The sequence below is a fragment of the Sus scrofa genome, chromosome 7 (genome assembly GCF_000003025.6).
Source record: "Sus scrofa isolate TJ Tabasco breed Duroc chromosome 7, Sscrofa11.1, whole genome shotgun sequence".
NCBI classification, from domain to species: domain Eukaryota; kingdom Metazoa; phylum Chordata; class Mammalia; order Artiodactyla; family Suidae; genus Sus; species Sus scrofa.
The window spans coordinates 55912444-55935554 of record NC_010449.5 but is presented as its reverse complement, the minus strand read 5'-3'; the positions used below and the strand labels follow the sequence as shown (position 1 = coordinate 55935554).

Here is a 23111-nt window from a genome sequence, read left to right as displayed (position 1 = left end):
TTGGAGGCTGGCTTTCTAATGCTTCTCATTTTTCTGCTTGAAACTCCATTTCCCTAAAAAAAAAAAAAGAAAAGAAAAGAAACTCCGTTCCCCATTTTAAAGTTGAATTTGTCAGCAATAAAGTTTACTAACGACATTGTGTGTTGAGCCAGTGTGCTGCTTGAGAGCTTCATTCTGAAACCGCCAGCACTAATGGCCTGAACCTAGAACACAGATTGGGATTTGAACCCAGGTGCTTGAACTCAAACCCAGCCCAAATCCAGATTGGGACTTAAACCCAGCCAAAATCCATATTAGGACTTGAACCCATGTGCTGGGACTTAAACCCACAGTTTTTTTCGGTTTTTTTGTTTGTTTTGGTTTTTGGTTTTTGTTTTTTAGTTTTTTGTTTGTTTGTTTGTCTTTTTGCCTTTTCTAGGGCCACTTCCCATGCATATGGGGGTTCCCAGGCCAGGGGTCAAATCCGAGCTGTAGCCGCCAGCCTACACCACAGCCACAGCAACACAGGATCTGAGAACTATCTGCAACCTACACCATAGCACACGGCAACGCTGGATCCTTAACCCACTGAGCAAGGCCAAGGATCAAACCTGCAACCTCATGGTTCCTAGTCAGATTCATTAACCACTGTACCACAATAGGAACTCCAAACCCATAGTTTTAAATTAGAATTACTCACCCTGTGCCTGGACTCACTGAGGTTCAGGTTCTTTATGCTTCTGCTCAGAAGGAATTCAGCAAGAAACAAAGTGATAGGCAAGAAACAGAGTTACTGGAGTTCCGTTGTTACGCGGTGGTTAACGAATCCGACTAGGAACCATGAGGTTGCGGGTTCGGTCCCTGCCCTTGCTCAGTGGGTTAACGATCTGGTGTTGCCGTGAGCTGTGGTGTAGGTTGCAGACACAGCTCGGATCCCACGTTGCTGTGGCTACAGCTCCGATTAGACCCCTAGCCTGGGAATCTCCATAAGCCCTGGGAGCGGCCCAAGAAATAGTAAAAAAAAAAAAAAAAAAAAAAAGAATCGAAACAGTTATTATGATAGTGTAGGAGGAAGTGTCCTGATAAAAAGGTAGAAAGGAGAGACCCCCCCCCCCCCCCCGCCATGATGACTGAGCAAAGTCCAGCAAAATGCCCCAGCCACTCCGCCCCCATGAATCTGCTTCTGTAAGTTTGCTTCCACACCTACTACCTTGCCTGACCTCAGTCCAATCCACCAAGCATGGACTGGGAAGAGGTAGCCCATAAAAGCCTTGTGAAACCCTTCTTGGGGCTCAGACTCCAGAGAGTGATCTCCTCTGAGCCGGCCGGCATAATAAACCTGAGTTCTCCAACTCTCCGAGTGCTAGCTTGGTTTCCCACCGAGTAAAAAGAGCAGCCACAGAGCTGCTGGAGCTGGTACACTAGAGCCACAGGAGCTGTCGCTAGCGCTGATACACTGTCACTGCGGGGCTGCTGGGCAGCTGCTGTAACAATAGGATGTTTTTGAGAGATGCAAGCAGGAAGGCAAGAAAGCTCTGCTCCAAGGATCCAGTGGTCCACAGTTTTATCTTCCAAGGCAAGTGGGGGTTGGAAAGGCCCGTGTCTTCCTTTCTGGGAGTTGAAGCTCCTCCTTAGTATCTGGTAAGGTGGTATTCAAATCAGCTGAAGGGCAGACCTCAAACTTTTGCCCTGGGTCTGACTCTGAATGCATACCTCATCCCATCCCCCATCCAATGACCTGAGGCGGTTCTCACCCTTCCACTAGTCAAGCAAGGCTTTCTTGAACTTACAGTGGTCTCCCAGAATCCCCCAGGTTTCCCTATGATCTATGATCCCCTACTGGGACTTCTCAACCCCCTGTGCCTACTCTATCTCTAGCAATTCCTCTTGGTTTTAGCTCAGTGTTGCTTCAGCTCTCTGTCCTGCTTTGCTCACAAGAGCGAGGCCAATGAGGGGACAACAGGGGGTGGGAACAAATTCTGGCCAAGGTCAGGCCGGGTGAGAAAGGGCCCAAAGAGTGAGAACGTGGCTGCCGAGGGAATCCCTGGCCTGACTTCTTATCAGGTAACTTACAGAGTGAGAGCAGGAACAGATGGATGATTGGAAACATCTGCTGCTTTGACCTGCATGGCTGAGGGGTCATGGGAACAGTTCATAGTTAACATGGGGGGGCAGTACTTGCAAACAGAAACATGCATTCCTGGATCACAGTTCATGAATAGGGAACCAGGCTCATGGGCCCCAGGAACACATTGGTATTGACTGTTTGGGGACTCACAGCATAGAGGCCCCCTCGCTAATAACTATTAAACAGTCTATTAACTAGAAGGGCCTTGAGGACAGAGAAGAAGTTGACCACACAGCACAGTCCTGAGCAGGATCAGTGCAAGGACAGGAGGAGCTGGAGGGGCCCAGGATGCATCAGTTATGCTGACGGCTGCACAGGAGGGAGAAAGGGCTGCAGGAGGTGTAGGTGTGAGTCCCTCAGGTGCCACAGCAAAAGGGACGCAGGCCAGGCAACGGGGCAGGCCTTGCTCCTCGAGCAGGACTGGGGACATGACCCTAAGAAGGTGACCTCACACTTGCTGGTAGGGACCCAGCTGTGCACAGGGGACATACCTGTGTCCCGGGCCACGTGCTGCTGCTTTGGGGCTGGACTGCATGACCTCCATGGGACCTCTGCATGACCTCTGCAGGCTGGCCTGAGCTGGAGCATCCTGTCCAGGGTCTTAGGCAGGTCACATCCCCAGGGTGCAGGGAGGACTCCCAGGAGACCTTGGAGGCCACTTCTTGGGGGGGAGGGCTCGACTCCACCCACCGAGGGAGGGTAAGAGGGCGGGGGTGTCTGCGTAGATGGGCAGTGTTATCAGCTCACCTCAGAAAATTCCTTCCATGGCTCCGGTGTGTTGTGGTAAAAATTATGTTTCTACCATGTGTGTTTTCAAGTAACAGGAGGTGTTCCAGCCCTACTCTGCAGCCATGCCCCTGTTCCCGCAGCTCCCATGGACTGACTGCAGGGCCAACTGCTTCACCTGGCAGGTCCCAGCCTCCAGGTGAAAGGAATCAGGACGCAGACCCCAGCATCCAGGGCCACAGTCAGATCAATCAGTCAGCCTATGCAGGGCCCCCACCCCATGGGGCTGGTCACAGCGCGATGATAAAACTGGCCACGCCCCTGGTAGATTCTGTCCTGCGCTGCTGGCACAACATTGGAAATGTGCTAAATGCCCCCAAATTGTTCTCTTTAACACAAAACAATTTTTAACAATAAAAAACCCACACCGAGGTTTTGGGTTGTTTTTGTTTTTTGCTTTTTAAGGCCACATCTGCGGCACATGAAAGCTCCCAGGCTAGAGGGCCAGCCTAAACCACAGCCACAACAATGCTGGATCCTTAACCCACTGAGCAAGGCCAGGGATGGAACCTGCATCCTCATGGAGACTATGTCAGGTTCACTTCCACTGAGCCACAACGAGAATTCCATAAAACCCACACCAAGATTTTATAGAAAATTTGCCCACTGTCCAGGCTTGGGAAATCGCAGTGCCTGTCACCTTGGATGATGTCAGGGTCTTTATCCATGAGACTCATTTGCTGCTTCTCTGCAGCTCTGGGAGGTAGCTCCGCCCACATCCCTGGGTGTTTCCATCCAATCACTGCCCAGTGTGTTGGTTGTGCCGAGGCTCCCTCCCGAAAGAGAGATGCGAGAGGAGGCGGAGCTGAGGCTGGAAACACCGCCCAACTGAATTTCGGCTCGAGATGGGGTGGGGTCGAGTGTGGTTCCCTCTCATCAGGCCCCCCGCTCTTCCTTCCTTTCTGGAACCCGGGGACTGGAGAGGCAGCGGGAGAAGCTGCAGGACCAGGGGCCCCGGGGAAAGCGTCCGCTCACAGGCTTGGTGTTCCCAGCGTGGAGGGCGGGGCCCCTCCCGGGGTCGGAGCCGCGGAGTCCGCAGGACCGGTGGACTGCAGCTCATGGGGGCTGTGACAAGCCCACCCTCTCCTGTGCTGCTTGCTCACAGAGTCGGTAGGACAGGTCGGGGTCAGGGAAAAGCTGTTGCCAGAGGTCTCCTGTCATCCTTATGCCATGGGGGCAGGGCCGTCTGGGCCAGTCGGTGTGGGTGAGCACTTGGAGAGACCGCAGAGTGTTCGGGACGTCCAATGAGCTTTTAGGGGGCACAGTGAGTATTCGTGGAGCCCGCGGAGCTTTGGGGAAGCCCAGGAAGCATTCAGGAGGTCTGGTGAGTGTACGGTGGGGCTGATGAACATTTGGGGGGAGCCTGTTGACCATTCAGAGGGGCCTGGCAAGCACTTGGGGAATCAGTGAGCGTTGCGGGAGCCCGCTGATCGTTTGGGGGCCCCGGTGGGGAGGAGGACGCGAGCTTTGGGTGGGTTTTTCCATCCGTATGCACTTCCGTAGGTTTCTTCAGCCGAGAAGGATTTTCTGTGTGTTTACTCTGTGCGAGTCACCGCCGGCACATGCGCATGGGGACAGAAAGAGCCTTCCTGAGTAGGTGGGTGGCTCAAATGTCTCACCTGACGGTGCTTAACTCATCTTGCCCCCATGCATTTGTGTTTCTTTTCTTCTTCTTTCTTTTATATTATATCTGGTTTACAGCGTTCTGTGGATTTTCTACTGTACAGCACGGTGATCCAGTAATACATACCAGTATACAATCTTTTTTCTCACATTATCATGCTCCATCATAAGTGACTAGATACAGATCCAAGTGCTACACAGCAGGATCTCATTGCCTATACATTCCAAAGGCAATAGTCTGCATCTATTAACCCCAAGTTCCCCATCCACCCCACTCCCCCTCTCCCTCACCCTCCCCCTCGGCAACCACAAGTCTGTTCTCCAAGTCCATGATTTTCTTTTCTGTGGAAAGGTTCATTTATGCCATATATTAGATTCCATATGTAAGTGATGTCATATGGTATTTGTTTTTCTCTTTCTGACTTATTTCACTTAGTGTGAGAGTCTCTAGTTCCATCCATGTTGCTGCAAATGGAATTATTTTATTCTTTTTTTATGGCTGAGTAGTAGTGCATTGTGTATATATACCACATCTTCCTAATCCAATCATCTATCGATGGACATTTAGGTTGTTTCCATGTCTTGGCTATTGTGAACAGTGCTGCAATGAACATGCCATTTGCATGTGTCTTTTTCAAGGAAAGTTTTGTCTGGATATATGCCCAAGAGTGGGATTGCTGGGTCATATGGTAGTTCTATGTGTAGTTTTCTAAGATATCTATCTCCCTACTATTCTCCATGGTGTTTGTACTAACTTACATTCCCACCAACAGTGCAGGAGGGGTCCCTTTTCTCCATACCCTCTCCAGCATTTGTTATTTGTGGACTTATTAATGATGGCCATTCTGACTGGTGTGAGGTGGTACCTCATGGTAGTTTTGATTTGCATTTCTCTAATAATCAGGGATGTTGAGCATTTTTTTCATTGTGCTTGTTGGCCATCTGTATATCTTCCTTGGAAAAATGTCTATTCAGGTCTTTTGGAAATAAACCCAGGTCAATTAATCTTTGACAAAGGAGGCAAGAACATAAAATGGGAAAAAGACAGTCTTTTCAGCAAGTATTGCTGGGAAACCTGGACAGCTGCACGCAAATCAATGAAACTAGAACACGCCCTCACACCATGCATGAAAATAAACTCAAAATGGCTTAAAGACTTAAATATAAGACAAGACACCATCAAATTCCTAGAAGAGAACATAGGCAAAACATTCTCTGACATAAACCTTACAAATGTTTTCTCAGGTCAGTCTCCCAAAGCATCCAAAATAAAAGCAAAGATAAACCAATGGGACCTAATCAAACTGACAAGATTTTGCACAGCAAAGGAAACCAAAAAGAAAACAAAAAGACAACTTACAAAATGGGAGAACATAGTTTCAAATGATGCGACTGACTAGGACTTAATCTCTAAAATATACAAACAACTTGTACAACTCAACAGCAAAAAAGCCAACAACCCAATGGAAAAATGGGCAAGAGGACCGCCCCCCCATACATTTGTGAAAGCCTCTCCTCATGCTCACTGAGTCCCGTGTAAACTGAGAAGGCAGAGGGTGGAGTGGATACAGCTGAGGAACTGCTCGGTGGAGAAGGCAGCAGGATGCACAGGTGCACCCAGCTGACTCCTGGGGGTGCTGCCCAGGAGCTCGAGGCTGGAGAGTGGGGTCACCTGGGTGGTTCTGGGCACCACTGCTGAGCACACCTGAATCTGTACTTGGAAACCAGAGAGCTGGGGTCTGCAGCAAGGGAGAGGACGGGCGACCCACATCTGTGCACCTGGGAGGAGGTGAGTGCCTGGCAAGCACAGGATTGGTGTCCATGGGGATGGGACAATTTTCCTCCCATTATGGACAAACTCATTACCTTCTCAGGTGGGGGGGGCAAATGGGAGGATGAGGGATTTAATACAAAGTGGCCCAGATTCTGATGAAAAGAGGCCCAGGGACATGGGGACAGGAGAGAACAGGAAACCCAGTAATCAGATGACCTGAGTTATGGGAACAGGCCTGGGAACATGGGGACCAGAGTAGACAGGACACTCTAAGTGTCATGTGACTTGTGTTTGGGGAGATGTGCCCTTTGCAGTGGAGAAGCAGACACACACATAGGTGTCCCCACAATAGTGACAGACACACAGGGGTCCCCAAGATGGTGACAGACACAGAGGTGCCCCCATGATGGTGACACAGGGCCCACCAATAGGTACCCTACCTGATGGGGGACATGCATCCACAGGTGCCTCATACTGCCCACGCCTGGGCCCTGCAATGTGTGATTTGCTGTGTGTCCCTCTTGCAGTCCTTTGAGGCCTGTGAAATTCAAATCCAGTTAGAAAGGAAACTTTTATTTCAAGAGAATTATTGTGAGGAGAAAGGGGGACCGTTACAGGGGATGAGGGTACTAATGGAGGGACCATTACAATAAAGGGGAGATGGTTACTGTAGAGGAAGGACTGTATCTCTACAAGGAGCACTAGGAAGGTGACTCATGTACAGAGGTGAGGAATGTGATGGGGATATGACAGTAAGTTGGGGCTAAGACAGGGTGGAGGGATAATACTGTAGTGAAGGGACTCTTAAAAAGAGGACTACTGCTGTAGTGGGGGGATGGTTGCTGTAGGGGGAAAGTTACAATGGGACTATGATAATGTGGGGGTGTTGCAAAAGAGAAGGGACTGTGACAATAGAGGGGGCTGCTATAGTAAACGAGACTAGAGGAGGCCCATTCTGTAGAGAGTAACGATGACAGTAGAGGCAGCGCTCTTTCTGTAGAGGTACTTTTATCATAGAGGGGGAACCGTTATCATTGAAAGGGGACTGTTATAGTATAGGTGAGGCTATTCCAATAGAGGGTGGTCTGTTGCCAGAGATGGGGGACTACTATTACAGAGGGGGGATGTCACTATAGAGTGGGGACTATAACAGTTGAGTTGTAGAGGAGGAACTACGACAATAGGAAACTATTACTGTAGAGTGAGGACTGTGATACTAGGGTGGAGCTCTTAGTGTGGAGGGGAGATATGCCAATAGAGGATGGCTATTATTTTGCGGATGGGGCTGTTACTCTGGAGGCAGGATAGAACAATAGAGGAGGACTATTGCTGTAAAGGGGAGACTGTTACTCTAGGGCTAACATGACAACAGAGGAGGGCTCTTGACTGTGACAACAGAGGTAACACCTGACAAGGTCTGCAGGCATCTGGAGACTTGGAGCAAAGGAGTTTCTCCTTGGAGAGGAGTAAACACGAGTACAGGGGCCCAAGTGTGGGCCTGGCATGAAGGAGACCTGAAGGCACATGGATCAGAGGCCCCGACTCAGGAGGTGCCAGAGAGGGGCTTCTGCCCAGGTGGAGGGCAGGGGATGCAGGTGGGTGGGGAGGAGGGGGACAGGCGGGTAACCAGCCTTGATCCAACCAGTCCTAGGAAGGAGTGAGTCACCTCCTGGCTGAGGAGCCTGGAGGGACTGGGTCTGTGTGGCCTGGTCAGAAAGGGTGTCCTGAGTCTCAGCCAGGCCTTTGTGGGGAAGGGTCTTTGTGGGAAGGCCTTTCCAGACACAGAGGGGGAGGGGTTTCTGGTCCTTCAGGTCACCTTCACCATTGTGGAAAGGCAGTGGACTGTGACAGAAGGAGGAGACATTCAGACCTGGGCTGTGACAGGAGGTGGGGACCCTCAGGCCTGGGCTGTGACAGGAGGCAGGGACACTCAGACCTGGGCTGTGACAGGAGGAAGGGACACTCAGACCTGGGCTGTGACAGGAGGAAGGGACACTGAGACTTGAGCTTTGACAGGAGGAGGGGACACTCAGGCCTGGGCTGTGACAGGAGGTGGTGACACTCAGACCTGGGCTGTGAGAGGAAGAGGGGACACTCAGACCTGGGCTGTGGCAGGAAGGGCCACACAGACCTGGGCTGTGACAGGAGGAAGGGACACACAGACCTGGACTGTGACATGAAGGGGGGGGCACTCAGGCCTGAGCTGTGACATGAAGGGGGGCTACTCTCAGACCTGGGCTGTGAACAGGAGGGAGAGGACATTCCACAAACATTGAAGAGAAAATACCACTTATTCTGGAAACAGCATGAAACAGCAGTTGACATGCATCACAGGTGACATCAGTGGGACCTATTGAGAGGCTGCAGAGATTGGAAGAGTGTCACCCTTTGTGCAGCTGAGTGGAGACCACCTGCTCCATCTAGGCTCCCAGATAAACAGTCACATTTTCTTCCTGGTGGAGGCAGGTTTGAGTTTTGAGTCAGACCAGATACCGGAGTCAGGTTTCCCTCCCAGGAGCTGGGAGTTGGATGTTTTCTTCTCCATAACAGCTGTTTGGTTCAGGTGCAACTTTAATACATTTTATTTTGTAAAACTGATGACAGTTTCAAAGGTTCATCCAAGAATTCTGGGGTCAGGTGGCCTGGGATTAAAAACGCAGGGAGTTTCTGCCATGGCTCAGTGCCTTAAGGACCTGATGTTGTCTCTGTGAGGATACAGGTTCAATCCATGGCCTCGCTCAGTGGGTTAAGGATCCGGAGTTGCCTCGAGCTGCAGTGTGGTTCACAGACATCCCTGGATCTGGCATTGCTGTGGCTGTGGTGTAGGCTGGCAGCTACATTTCTGAGTAGACCCCTAGCCTGGGAGCCTCCATATGCTGCAAGAACAGCCCTTAGAAAAGGCAAAAAGAGGAGTTACCATCGTGGCTCAGTGGTTAAGGAATCCGACTAGGAACCATGAGGTTGCGGGTTCGAGCCCTGCCCTTGCTCAGTGGGTTAAGGATCTGGCGTTGCCGTGAGCTGTGGTGTAGGTTGCAGATGCAGATCGGATCCCACGTTGCTGTGGCTCTGGCATAGGCCGGTGCCTACAGCTCCAATTCAACCCCTAGCCTGGGAACCTCCATATGTTGCGGGAGCAGCCCAAGAAATGGCAAAAAAAAAAAAAAAAAAAAAAAAGAGGGAATTCAGTGTCTAGCATGTATTGCTCAGTGAACATCATCGCTATTACAGTCCTGATGAGGGAAATAAATTTTTTTTGAAATTAGGAAGTTTTTTTTAAAAAAATTAAAGTATGGTTGGTTTACAATGTTGTGCCAATTTCTGCTGTACAGCATGGCAACTCAGTTTTATATATACATATATGTACACATATATACACATACACACTTTTTACATTGTTTTCCATCATGGAGATTGAATATAGCTCCCTGTGCTATACAGTAGGACCTTGTTGTTTATTCATTCTAAATGTAATAGTTTGCATCTACTAACCCTAAACTCCCAGTCCATTCCACTCCCTCCCCACGCCCCCTTCTCCCTTGGCAACCACAAGTCTGTTCTCTATGAGTTTGTCTCTGTTTTGTAGATAGGTTTATTTGTGCCGTATTTTAGATTCCACATTACAAGTGATATCATACGGCATTTGTCTTTCTCTTTCTGACCTATGTCACTAAGTATGATAATCTCTGGTAGCATCCATGTTGCTGCAAATGGCATTATTTCATTCTTGTTTATGGTTAAGTAGTATTCCATTGTGTATATGTACCAGATCATCTTAATCATTCCTCTGTTGATGGACATTTAGCTTGTTTCCATGTCTTGGCTCTTGGGAATTGTGCTTCCATGAACATAAGGCTGCATGTATACTTCTCGAATTATAGTTTTGTCTGGGTATATCCCCAGGGGTGGGATTGTTGGATCATGTAGTAGTTTTGTTTTAAGTTTTTTGCAGAACCTCCATACTGTTTTCCATAGCTATTGTATGGAAATTTACATTCCCACCAGCAGTGTAGGAGGGTTTCCTTTTCTCCACCCCCTCTCCAGCATTTACTGTTTGTAGACCTTTTGATGATACCCTTCTGGTTGGTCTAATGTGGTACCTCACTGTAGTTTTTTTGTTTTTTTTGTTTTTTTTGTTTTTTAGTCTTTTGTCTTTTTGTCTTTTGTTGTTGTTGTTGTTGCTATTTCTTGGGCCGCTCCCGCGGCATATGGAGGTTCCCAGGCTAGGGGTTGAATCGGAGCTGTAGCCACCGGCCTACGCCAGAGCCACAGCAACGCGGGATCCGAGCCGTGTCTGCAACCTACACCACAGCCCACGGCAACGCCGGATCGTTAACCCACTGAGCAAGGGCAGGGACCGAACCCGCAACCTCATGGTTCCTAGTCGGATTCGTTAACCACTGCGCCACGACGGGAACTCCTCACTGTAGTTTTGATGTGTATTTCTTTAATGATTGGTGATGTTGAATGCCTTTCATATGCCTATTGGCCATCTGTACATCTTCATTGGAGAAATGTCCATGTAGATCTTCTGATCATTTTTTGATTGGATTGTTTGCTTTCTGTTGTTGAGTTGTGGGAGTTCTTTGCGTATTTACGAGATGAAGCCCTTGTTGGTTGCATCGTTTTCAATATTTTCTCTCATTCTGTACATTGTCTTTTCTATTTTTTTATGGTTCCCTTTGCTGTGCAAAAGCTTGTAAGTTTGATTAGGATCCCATTTGTTTGTTTTCCTTTGGGATTTCTCTGGGGTCCCTGTGGAGGCCCTGCTGGGTCATCTTCCATTCCTTCCTTTATGCATTCTTTCCTTCACTCAGGCCTGGGTGAGGCTGAGGTTTGTTGGTGTGACCTCCCCCGTGGTGATGGCTGCTGGATGCAAACGTCCTGCAGCAACAGCATCAGTCCTTCTTCTCCTGTGAGGGCACCTGGCTTCACCGGAGCTGAGCCTTGCTGGTCAGACACACCATGATCTTCCTGTTCCGTCTCATAAGAACTCTGCCCACTGCCCTCGCTGACATCCGTGTGTGCAGAGTGGTGGTATTTATCCAATTAGGCAAGCTGTGGAATTGAGGTGAAAGTCTGGAAAATCCTTACCCCTGGACACCTAGGTTTTGGGCATGAGTCCAGCTAATGTTTCAGGGTCTGAGTTTTTCAGGGGGTAGGTGACAGGGTCATGGGCAGGAGCGTGCTGGCCAGTGGGCAGGAGTGTGCTGACCCCACTCTCCAGGGAAAGAAGATCCAGCGTGTGTGCGCAGGTCATGATGTAAGGTCATTGAAGGATGGAGGTGCACAGATGACAAAGATGATAATATGTGACTGTGTTAACAGATAACACACAGTCCTCTATGGTCAATGATCTCTCCCAAAGGTGCATATATGAGCACATATATTTATTAGCTAAACTGATACACGGGATATGTAGCCCAAAGTTTAAAAAAAATACTAGTGGACAGGACTCTGCTGTAAATTCCAGAGAGCCCAGGGCCTCACAGGATCCTTTTGCAGATGTTGGCCCAGTTCCTGTTCCCCTACCACCAGTGGTCCCGTAGTTGACATAGGAGAGTGGTTCAGACATTGCTCTGATTTTCTTGTAATTAAGGAGCAAGACTGAACTCTGCATGTGTAGAACCTCACTTCTTCCTCGTTGATGTCAGCAGCCTCTGCTGAGCCATATCCTGGGTTCCGGATGCATGTTCTCTCAGTCCCTACGATGCAGCCCCGTAGACACATACCTGTCCCTTTCTAAGTCTAGCCCATCACCAGCACAATCAACCATGGCCAGGCTGTGGATTTTGCCATTTCTGTGGTATAGATATTCCCATGGTAACCCATTTCAAGCGTCCAGTGAGAGGTTCCTGGACACAGAGTCCGGGGGAAGCCCAGAGAGCGTTTCCACCATGCACAGTGTGGGCGGGAGGGGGGTGAGAGCGAGCAGAGCAGGTAGTGAATGCAGTACAATAACCAGTGAGTCTACAGTGATAGGGAGCAGTTTTTAGGATGTGCTGCCTTTATTCTTAATATAGTTTATTCTATGTGAGGCTGTACGTTAGCTCCTAACACTAGCTGTGTTTAACAACCGACACACACACCATTCCTGCAGATTGCAATATGGCTTTCACAATGGATGCCAGTGGCTCCAGCATCCACTTCCAGGTTCCATACCTGGAACCCAGAAGTTAAACTGAGAAAAGACAGACTAACAAGAGAAGATTGACTGGCATGTGTACGTGTGTGAGTTTATAAAGAAATGTTACTCAAGGAGTTCCCGTCGTGGCGCAGTGGTTAACGAATCCCACTAGGAACCATGAGGTTGTAGGTTCGGTCCCTGCCCTTGCTCAGTGGGTTGAGGATCCGGCATTGCCATCAGCTGTGGTGTAGGTCACAGACATGGCTCGGATCCCGTGTTGCTGTGGCTCTGGTGTAGGCCGGTGGCTACAGCTCTGATTAGACCCCTAGCCTGGGAACCTCCATGTCCCCTGGGAACCTCCAAGAGCGGCCCTAGAAAAGGCAAAAAGACAAAAAAAAAAAAAAAAAAAAAAAAAGAAATGTTACTTAAGGAGGCAGTGAGAAGGGGACTTAAATACCCGTGGGCTGAACAAAGGAGTGGGTTTGGAGGGAGCATCAGGACAAGGCGGCCAGGAAAGCCCCGTGATGAAGGGTGATTAATGGAGTTTATGATGCAGATTCAAGTGGGTGCCTTTTTTATTGATGAGAGTAGTTAAGCAGCTTCTTCTAGGCGTGGGAGAAGGCGAGGTCCCTACAACTGGGCATTTCCTTTATAGAAGGAAAGTGTGTGCCCTGTTCCCACAGTGTTTCCCAAGTCTGCTGGTTCTCAGCGGCCTTTTGCTCAGAATAATCCTTATGCCGAATGAACATGTTTGGGCTGATGAAACGCGGTGGTTTTCCCTTAAAAGTAAACTGGGAATTCCCCAAGAGATCCCCGGTGTCACCTGAGCCCCTCAGTCTGGGATTATTGAGACCTGGCCCAGCAGGGACAGGTTCCAGGAGGGGGTGGATTCCCATCAACCCTCCACTTGGCTGTGAGGGGGGCGCAGTGGGGAGGGTGGCCGGAAGAGGCGCAGACCCACCCCTGTTCTAATAAGGACAGCAGAGGTGTGTGTCCCTATGTCACCCCCTCCCACTTGGGGTCCCTGTGGACCACAGTACAGACCCCTGTGGGTAGGGTTTGGGGTCCCATCCCTGGCCCTGATCCAGCATTTCAGGAACCTGTGGGGGAGGTGTGCGGGCCATAATAGCTGGATGGCCCCAGGATGGAGTTGCTCTCGTGTGTCCTGTGTGTTAGACTCCAGACCCAGCCACATGGACACATGCTGCCTGAATGTCACATGCCCTCCAGGTGGCCTGGGGTCCTGCACTTATGCCTGAGGGGATATTTATGAGACAGGGCAAGAGCTGAGAGGGCCAGGGGACAGCCTGTGGGAGAAGATGGAGCCAGGGGTGCCGTCTAGTGTCTTACAGACAGGGAGAGGGCGGGTCTCTGTTGCTGCTGAAGCAGAACAAAGACCAAGAGGTGTTGGCTGTTGGTGACCTCGGTGCTGCATAGGGGAGGAAAACTTTTCCTCTACCCTCTTATGTTCTGTACCATGGATCTACCAATTAAACTAACAAACAGCAAATTAACAGGAGCTAAGGTCTATTGTGTCTGTGTACAGAGCCCTTCGCAGAAAAGAAGTGGAGATGCAAAGAGCCAGACCTAAGGACTTAAGTGCCTAAGTGACAAGACAAAGGAAAACAGGTTTCAGTTTCCAGGGCTAGGAAGTTGTGGGAAGGGAAATGTGTGGGGGAAAATAATGGAAGATGGAGCCAGTTTCAGTGAGGTTTGTTAAGCAGACTGAAGTCGGTACCTTCTCAGGTGATAAAGTTCTTTCTCCCCTTCCTGGTGCAGGAGAGGGAGGGGCCATCCTCACAAAGGGGTCAGGCAGGTGGAGGGCAGAGTTTTCCTTTCCACTGCTTCTTTGTCACCTCCACTCAAAGTAGCCCTCATGCCAAAGTGGCATATTTGGGTGAAAAATCCTGACTGCCCACCACCCCCCCTCAGCTGTGTAGAGAGTTTCCTGACTGGGCATTTAGGGTTAGTAGATGCAAACTATTGCATTTGGGGTGGATAAGCAATGAGGTCCTGCTGTGTAGCACAGGGAACTATAGCCAATCACTTATGATAGAACATGATGGAAGGTGGTATGAAAAAAAGTAATGTATATATATGTATGCCTGGGTCACTTTGCTGTACAGCAGAAATGGACAGAACATTGTAAATCGACTATAATAAAAAGTTTCCCACAGCTGGAGGTGGTGCCGGTGGATAGGCCTCCTCCAGACTGAGGGAACTCCTCCCCTTAGAGGAGAGAGTCCAGAATGTGCAGGTTGTGGCCAGCACGCTGCATGGGGGCCCCAGTTCTAATGCCTCATGTGCTTTAGCTCACGGAATCCACCCTGTGACCCTATGCGATTGACACTATTTCCAATCCCATCTTACAGGTGAGAAACTGAGGCATGGATGGCAGGGTAACTGGTCCAAGGATGGCTCCTTTGTGGTGGAGCTCAGGTGCAAAGGCAGCTCTTGGCCACCCCTCCATAGCGGATGGTATCTATGCTTCCTGGGGCCGCCATAACTAACACCACAGACTCGGGGCTTAAACAGCAGTCCCTTAATGTCTCCTGGGTTCCAGAGGATGACGCTCCGAGTTCAAGGTGTGGGCAGGCTTGGTTTCTCCTGTGGCCTCCCTCTTTGGCATGTAGACAGCCGTCCTCTCCAGAGCTGGTGATGAAAGCAGCAAAACAGATTTTATTCAGGAGATACTGCAGTGGGGGTATGGAACCAGGCTCCATCCTGAATTCAGAGTGGGCCAGGGGTTTACAGCTAACCAGCAGGATGAGGGGCCGTGATGGACACTTGCTAAGAGAGACATCAGGGGTCGGCGGGGATTCTGGCTACACTGACCTACGAGGATCCTTGCAATCAGACATCACCTGTGGGAGGTGGAGGATGAGAACCAATCCGGTATCCAGGGTGATCAGGTTTCCAGGGTGACTAGGTATCTGGGGTGACCAGGTATCCAGAGTAACCAGGTACTTGGGGTGACTAGACATCCAGGGCGACCAGGACCCCAGGGTGATCAGATTTCCAGGGTGACCAGGTATCCACATTGACAAGCTATCCAGGGTGACCAGACATCTGGGGTGCCCAGCTATCTGCGGTGACCACATATCAAGGGAATGTCTCTGCAGAGGAGGAAAAAACTTCCTGCCCTCTGTCCATCTGGGTCCCCCGGCTGGGGCCCCACATACAAGGCTGGCCAAAAAGAGAAAGGCACCCACACGTTCATTAGGTAATGTTAGCTCACAGAAGCATTCGTGGTGTCACTCGTAGACATGGGGCACCTGGTGATGATCACCCCAGACTGAAACTTGGGCTGGTCACCCACTTCGGGCTGGACAGAGGAAGGGGGTTTGGGCTTCTTAGGGGGGCAGTAAGTTATGGGAAGGCAGCTGGGAAACTACAGATAGCAAGGGTGTTGGAGTTCCCATCATGGCACACTGGAAACAAATCCGACTAGGAACCATGAGGTTGTGGGTTTGATCCCTGGCCTTGCTCAGTGGATTGAGGATCTGGTGTTGCTGTGAACTGCGGTGTAGGTTGCAGAGGTGGCTTGGATCCCATGTTGCTATGGCTCTGGCGTAGGCCGGTGGCTACGGCTCTGACTAGACCCCTAGCCTGGGAATCTCCATATTCCGCGGGAGCAGCCCTAGAAAAGGCAAAAAGACAAAAAAAAAAAAGCCCAAAAAACAAGTGTGTTTAGTGCAGTTTGTTCAGTGGCATCTCCTCTGTAAATGTGAATTTCCTTTGCAGTAGGAATGCCTGTGCCCTGTTCTAGAGCTTTCCTTGCATCTGCTCGTTCTGGGTGGCCTTTAGCTCAAAGTGACCCATATGCCAAAGAGGCGCATTCTGGGGTGGCGTGTTCTGGTGCCCGCCTTTCCGCACTGACTTAGCAGGATTCTTGCTGAGATGGGGCTGGACAGGCCCAGCAAGGACAGGCCAAGGATGGTCTTGGGTGAGTCATGGTTGAAGAGAGTCCTGATTACCTCCTGTGGTCCTGGATATGTGCCTGGTGTCCCTGTGTCCTGATCCCCTCTTCCTGTAAGGACACCTGTCCTATGGGATCTGTTATCTCAGAGGGGAGGGGATTGTGCCCCCCTCCCAAGGAGAGAGACATCTGCATCCTGACCCCATGGTCTCAAGGCATGAACTATTTGGAAGCAGGACCTGGTCCTGTAAGTAGGTGAGACAGGGGCATTAGGGTGGACCTAGTCCTGTGTGACTGTGTCCTAATAAGACAAGGGGAGGGAGTTCCGGAAACAAATCTGGCTAGTATCCATGAGGTTGCGGGTTCGATCCCTGGCCTCATGGGGTCTGGAGTTGCCATGAGCTGTGGTGTAGGTCACAGACGCAGCTTGGATCCCACATTGCTGCGGCTGTGGGGCAGGCATGCAGCTGTAGCTCCAATTCTTTTTTTTTTTTTTTTTTTTTTTTTTTTTTTTTTTTTTTTTTGTTGTTGTTGTTGTTGTTATTGTTGCTATTTCTTGGGCCGCTCCCGCGGCATATGGAGGTTCCCAGGCTAGGGGTCGAATCGGAGCTGTAGCCACTGGCCTACGCCAGAGCCACAGCAACTCGGGATCCGAGCCGCGTCTGCAACCTACACCACAGCCCACGGCAACGCCGGATCGTTAACCCACTGAGCAAGGGCAGGGACCGAACCCGCAACCTCATGGTTCCTAGTCGGATTCGCCAACCACTGCGCCACGACGGGAACTCCTGTAGCTCCAATTCTAACCCTAGCCTGAGAACCTCCATATGCCCCATAAGCAGCCCTAAAAAGACTAAACAAATAATAAGATGCAGGGAGGCATAGACACGGAGGAGAAGCCATGTGAAGATGAAGGCAGACATGGGAGGGAGGCAGCCACAAGTCCTGAGAATCTGGAGCCCCACAGAAGCTAGAAGAGACAGGAAGGACCCCCCCACCCCCCAGAGCCTTAGCACTTTCCAGGTAGACAGCGGCCATGGGAAGTCCTGAACTGAAGGTAGCCCTGTGGCCCCTGACTGTTCTGTGTTCCCCTGTGTGGTGCCCTGAGGTTGTCTCTCACAGGACACTGACCAGCGAGTTGGTTTCAGGTGAGACTGCAGGGTGTGTGTCCTCTAAACATGCAGGCCCATCTCACTTTCCCTCCGGGGGGCTCTGATCACACAGGGTGCCTGTGCACAGGACCCCTGGGTGTTGGTTACAGTGTAGGTTCCAGTGCAGCTGGGGACAGGGAATCGATAAATTACAGAGTTAAAAACAGAGGGTGTGACTGTTACTCAGCCATGAAAACAAGTGAAGCACTGACACAGGCCACAGTGTGGAAACAATACTCAGAGAAAGAAGCCAGACGCAAAAGGACAAGTAGAGTGTGATTATACTTATGTGCAACGTCCAGATCAGGCAGATGCATGGAGATGGAGAGGGGATAGTGGTGCTGGGGCCATGGGAAATGAGGGGGGTGGGCTCTGAAGGTGAGGGTTTAGGGGAGGTGATGGAAGTGTTCTAAAATGGATTGTGCTGGAGTTCCCGTCGTGGCTCAGTGGTTAACGAATCCGAGTAGGAACCATGAGGTTGCGGGTTCGATCCCTGCCCTTGCTCAGACCCCTAGCCTGGGAACCTCCATATGCCACGGGTGTGGCCCTAGAAAAGGCAAAAAGACCTAAATAAATAAATAAATAAAATGGATTGTGCTGATGGCTAAACACCTCTGTGAATATACAAAACACCACTGAGCTTTATACTTAAAATGGGTGAATGGTGTGGTATGGGAATTAAAGCACTAGAGGCATCCAGTGCTCCCTCCAGGACCTGACCCCTGAGGTGTGGGGTGGGGCAGGACCTGCATGTCTAAAAGCCCCATCGTGTACAGCCAGGCAGTCTGCAGCACCTCAGGAAAGGCTCTCCATGGCATCAGACATGTGGGCCCTAGTGTGGTCAGGCCTTTGGCAGCAAGGCTGGATTCCATGGCCTTGCCATCCTCTCTTGGGGACAGTGGCATCACCTCCGTAGGAGAAAGTGGGTCAGCTGGAACCTATGTCTTCACACTTCTTCTCTCCCAGTGATGGCAACAGCTGACCTGTGCCAGAGCCACCCAGGCAAGAGCACCAAGCACAGAGTGACTGAGAAATCAGACGCAGTGGGGCGGGCTCTGTGGAGGCAGCAACCCAGGACTGAGGTCGTAGAGCCTCCTGAATGTCATGTCTTCACCCGGTGCTCCGCTCATGGGTGTCGCTGTCAGGCTTGAAGGTTGAAGCAGCTGTGGCATCGAGATTTCATTGGGAGAAACTGTCCTCCCTTGCTTTCTCCTTGTACTTTTGTTGGGGAGCCCCCCCCCGTTTTGTCTTTTCGTCTTTTTAGGGCCGAACCTTTGGCATATGGAAGTTCCCAGGCTTGGGGTCCAATCCGAGGTGGAGCCGCCAGTCGATGCCACAGCCACAGCAACGCCAGCTCCTTAACTCACGGAGCGAGGCCAGGGATGGAACCCGCAACCTCATGGTTCCTAGTCGGATTCATTAACCACTGCGCCACGACGGGAGCTCCATCCATTTTTAGGTGCACATTTCAGGGTCATGAAGCAACTCACACTGTTGTGCAAACATCCATCTCCAGAACTTTTTCATCTTACAAAACTGAAACTGTCCCCATTAAACACTAACTCCCAAACCCCCTCCCTCCACCCCAAGCCCACATCCTACTTTCTGTCTCTATGGATCAGACTGCTTGAGGGGCCTTGTAGAATTGTCCTTTTGTGCTTGGCTTACATCACGGAACATAATACCCTTGAGGTTCATTCATGCTATAACGTGTCAGAATTCATTTTTAGGCTGAAAAACATTCCATTGTGTGGATGGACAATGTGCTGCTTCTCTATTCAGCCATCAATGGGCACGTGTAATACCTACATTAAATTCTCATGTCATAATATTGTGGAATAACCTCAGAAAGTGCTATGAATCAAAAGTCATTTACTAGCAACTTTTTACCTGAACTTTTTATTTTGTAAAACATTAAGGTGAAAAAAGGGAAGCATACATACGAACTTCACTTGTGTTCAGAAATTAACGCTTTACAGGAGTTCCCGTCGTGGCACAGTGGTTAACGAATCCGACTAGGAACCATGAGGTTGTGGGTTCCATCCCTGGCCTTGCTCAGTGGGTTAAGGATCCGGCATTGCCGTGAGCTGTGGTGTAGGTTGCAGATGCGGCTCGGATCCCGCATTGCTGTGGCTGTGGTGTAGGCCAGTGGCTACAGCTCCAATTCTACCCCTAGCCTGGGAACATCCACATGCCACAGGAAGTGGCCCTAGAAAAGGCAAAAAGACAAAGGAAAAAAGAAAAGAAAAAGAAATTAATGCTTTACAATAGTTACTATTCCCTGTGTGCAAATCGTGTGCATAGACTGTGTGCATACATGTGCTGTGTGTGTGCACTGGTGTGTGTAGGAACACATGGGGTATACAAGGGATATGTGTGCTATGCATTGTGTGCATGCATATTCATGTCCTGGTGTGTGTATGTTTGTGCATATGTTAGAGTGTGTGCTGCACATGTGTGTTCGCATACCTGTGTGTTGGCTGGAACCACTTGCAAGTTGGTTGCAGACTGACTTGGGCCATGGATGCATCAGCACATCCTGCTCAGGAGATCCTGCATTGCCATGTGAGGTCACAGATCTCAAGCATTTAAGCGTATGGAGCAGGATGTCCTAACAGAGTCCGTCTCCCCACATGGTAACTGTCTCAGTAATATCCTTCACGCCTTCTCTAAGCCTCATCCAGGTTTCCACTTAGGCCCCCATTACATTCTGCCATCTGTCCTGGATCTGCATGAAGCCACATTGTCATGGTTGGAGAGCCTGGCCAGGGCTGTGGACCCCACTCCTGTGGACCTGGCTTCCAGGCCCTGTGCCCCCATCACTCAGCACAGCCCTGACTGGGATGGGGCCACGTAGCCTCCTTCCTTGGAGGGTCCCAAAACCCAGTCAAGGGGGTTCATTCTCCCCAAACTCAGCATTAGGAATGGGGTGTTGATTGCCACCCTGGGTGTGAGTCCCTGTACTTTTGAAAGAGCAGGCAGTGGGCATGTGGGTTGTATGCGAGCCGGGGAAGGGGGCAGGTGCAAACAGGCAGGTGCCCAAGGAGCTTGGCCAATGGTTTCTCTGCTTGAGCGGCTTCTGTGCCCCAACCTCTCCCTGTGATCTCTGCACCCGCTTCCTGCACATGGGAGGACCTGGAGGCCAGGCTCTCAGTATCCTGAACACCCTCCACCTGGACTGTGTGGGACCGTCCTGCCCCAGATTCCAGGGCAGCCACTCCTGTGGGGACGAGGATGCTGGAATCAGGTCATATCTGGTCTGTCCTTGCAGGAGCCTAGGCTGCAATATGAGAAGTTCCTGGCTGACACCTGGGTCCCGACTCTCATGTGGCCAGAGAAATTGGGAACATTTTTGTTTTGCATGGTGCAGTGTTTAATGACAAAGACTTTGTGCCGTTTCCTGATGTGGATGAAGTGTGGAGCCCAATGGATTTATTCACCAAGAAATGGACATCCTACTTCCCACAGGAAGCTGAGCCCCTGTCCAGAGATGAGAGACTCCATGTGAGTGACCTGTGCCTCCCAGGGGAGCAGCCCTAAGCTAGTTTAAACCTGACCAAGTTCTGTCTACATGGTATATTTACTGTGCTGTCTACACTGAGAGTGTTTAGACCTGACCATGTGCTGTCTACACCGAGCGTGTTAAGACCCGACCATGTGCTGTCTACAGTGAGAATATTTAGCCCTGACAGGTTCTGTGCACAGTAGGATGTGAGGACCTGGGTGGAGACCTGGCCTCAGTCCTGGGGCTTCTGGGGGACATGGGGACTTGGGTGGAGGCCTGGCCTCTGTCCTGGAGCTGCAAGGGAGGACATGGAGACCTGGGGGAAACTCAGCCTCAGTCCTGGAGCTTCAAGGGGACATGGGGACCTGGGGAAAACCCAACCTCTGTCCTGGGAGGCTCTGTGCCTCTGTCTGAATGTCAGTGCTTAAGTGTTGGCTCTAGAGCTGTGCTGGCTTGTCTGTTCACAGCATCTGCTCTGAGTATGGTGACATGGCCTCCCAGGGGTCAGTGCCATGGGAGGGCCAGTGTCCTACCTTTCCCGGTGCTGGTGCAGACCCCTCAAAGGTCACCTTCTCCGGTGCTGGTGCAGACCCCTCACCTGGGCTACCTCATAATTTCTCTGATTCACCAGCATGCACAGGGCAAGGAGGGGGCAGGTTTCCCTGGTGAACTGATTGCTGGGCTCATGGATCTCAGTTTAAGGCCAAAAGGCAGCAGGTGAGCTCATCTTTAGCGTCTTCTTTCCACTCGGCCAAGCCCAGACCTGCACCCCCTCTTTCAGCTCTGCTGTCCTGTGAGTTTTCTCATCACCTCAGTGAGACAGGAAAGAGCCAAGGTAATGTGTTCACCTTTATCATGAAAGCTTTAAGAACAATGAAGATAACCCAGAACCAAGTGAAAAGAGGAGGGGACTGATTTCTCTGGGACAAGTGTTGGGGAAGGAGATGGACCCTGCATTTCTTTGTACAATCCTACCAGGTCCCAGGGACCCAGCTCACACTGGGGGCCCACCCAGCATAGCCCTGGTATCAACCAAGGGGATGTGAGCCCACGCACAGGGTCTGGGGAGCTGGGATCACTGAGTGTGGATGTGGTACCCAGGTGGGGAGTCTGGGGAGTTGGGGTGGAAGTCTCACTCCCCTGCTCCCTGCAGCCCTGGGTCTTTGGTCTGTGAGTTGTCAACTTCAGGCCCCCATTTGAGTGGGTTCCTGCAGTGTTTGGAAATGTTGACTTTGTCTGATGCTCAGCCTGTTTGCATGTCAAGACCCTGCATTTAGGGAGATGGCATGTGAGGGACAATGTGTCTGGGGCCCAGATGAGCCATGATCTGACTGGCTATGTGGGTCCCTCTGGTCCCATCTCTCGGGCTGAGCCTCATCTGTGTCAGCACTTTCCCCACTGATGTTCTGGGGATGCTGGTTTCTGAGTTAGCTTGCTCTGGTGTCTCTGCTTGCCTCCCCTCTCCCTGCAGGCTGAGGGGGTAGAGGGGCTGCTTACTGGGTGGTCTCTGCTCCTGTGGCAGGAAGGACCCTGCAGGGGGGACCACAGAGTGTGGGATGTAATCCCAAGAGCATGGGGCCCACAGAGGTAAGATTAGAATGGTGAGTGTTCCCTCTATGGTACAACGGGGATTGGCAGCATCTCTGGAGCAATGGGAAGCAGATTCCATTCCCAGCCTGGAACAGTGAGTTAAGTGCCCAGCGTTGCCAGAGCTACAGCATAGGTTGAATCTGCGGCTCAGATCTGATCCCTTGCCTGGGAAATTAATATGCTGCAGTGTGGCCAAAAGAAGAAGTGAAAAGGGAGGTGGGGGTAGATCATGGTAGATTCTGTTGGCCATAAAACATGTCAGGTATTTCCTTCATTGAAATGGGAAGCTGAAACTGACAACACTAACATGGCCCGAATCTAAGCAGAACACAGACTGGGACTTGAACCCATGTGCCGGAACTCGAACCCAGCCTAAACCCAGACTGGGACTTGAACCCATGGTTTTATTTATTTATTTATTTATTTATTTATTTTGTCTTTTTGTCTTTTGTTGTTGTTGTTGTTGCTATTTCTTGGGCCGCTTCCGTGGCATATGGAGGTTCCCAGGCTAGGGGTTGAATCTGAGCTGTAG

At 50.7% G+C, this 23111-nt stretch overlaps 1 long non-coding RNA gene across 2 annotated transcripts in view; it reads left to right on the top strand.

Moving 5' to 3' along the window:
- Positions 3679-23111, top strand: part of LOC110261561 — a 46837-nt gene continuing 27404 nt past the window's right edge. Inside the window, exons 1-2 of one of the 2 annotated variants that reach the window (XR_002345814.1) lie at positions 3679-4217; positions 4397-4490. This is a non-coding gene — a long non-coding RNA (uncharacterized LOC110261561). The remainder of the gene's footprint in view (positions 4218-4396; positions 4491-23111) is intronic. The other variant, XR_002345815.1, reaches the window with a different exon arrangement.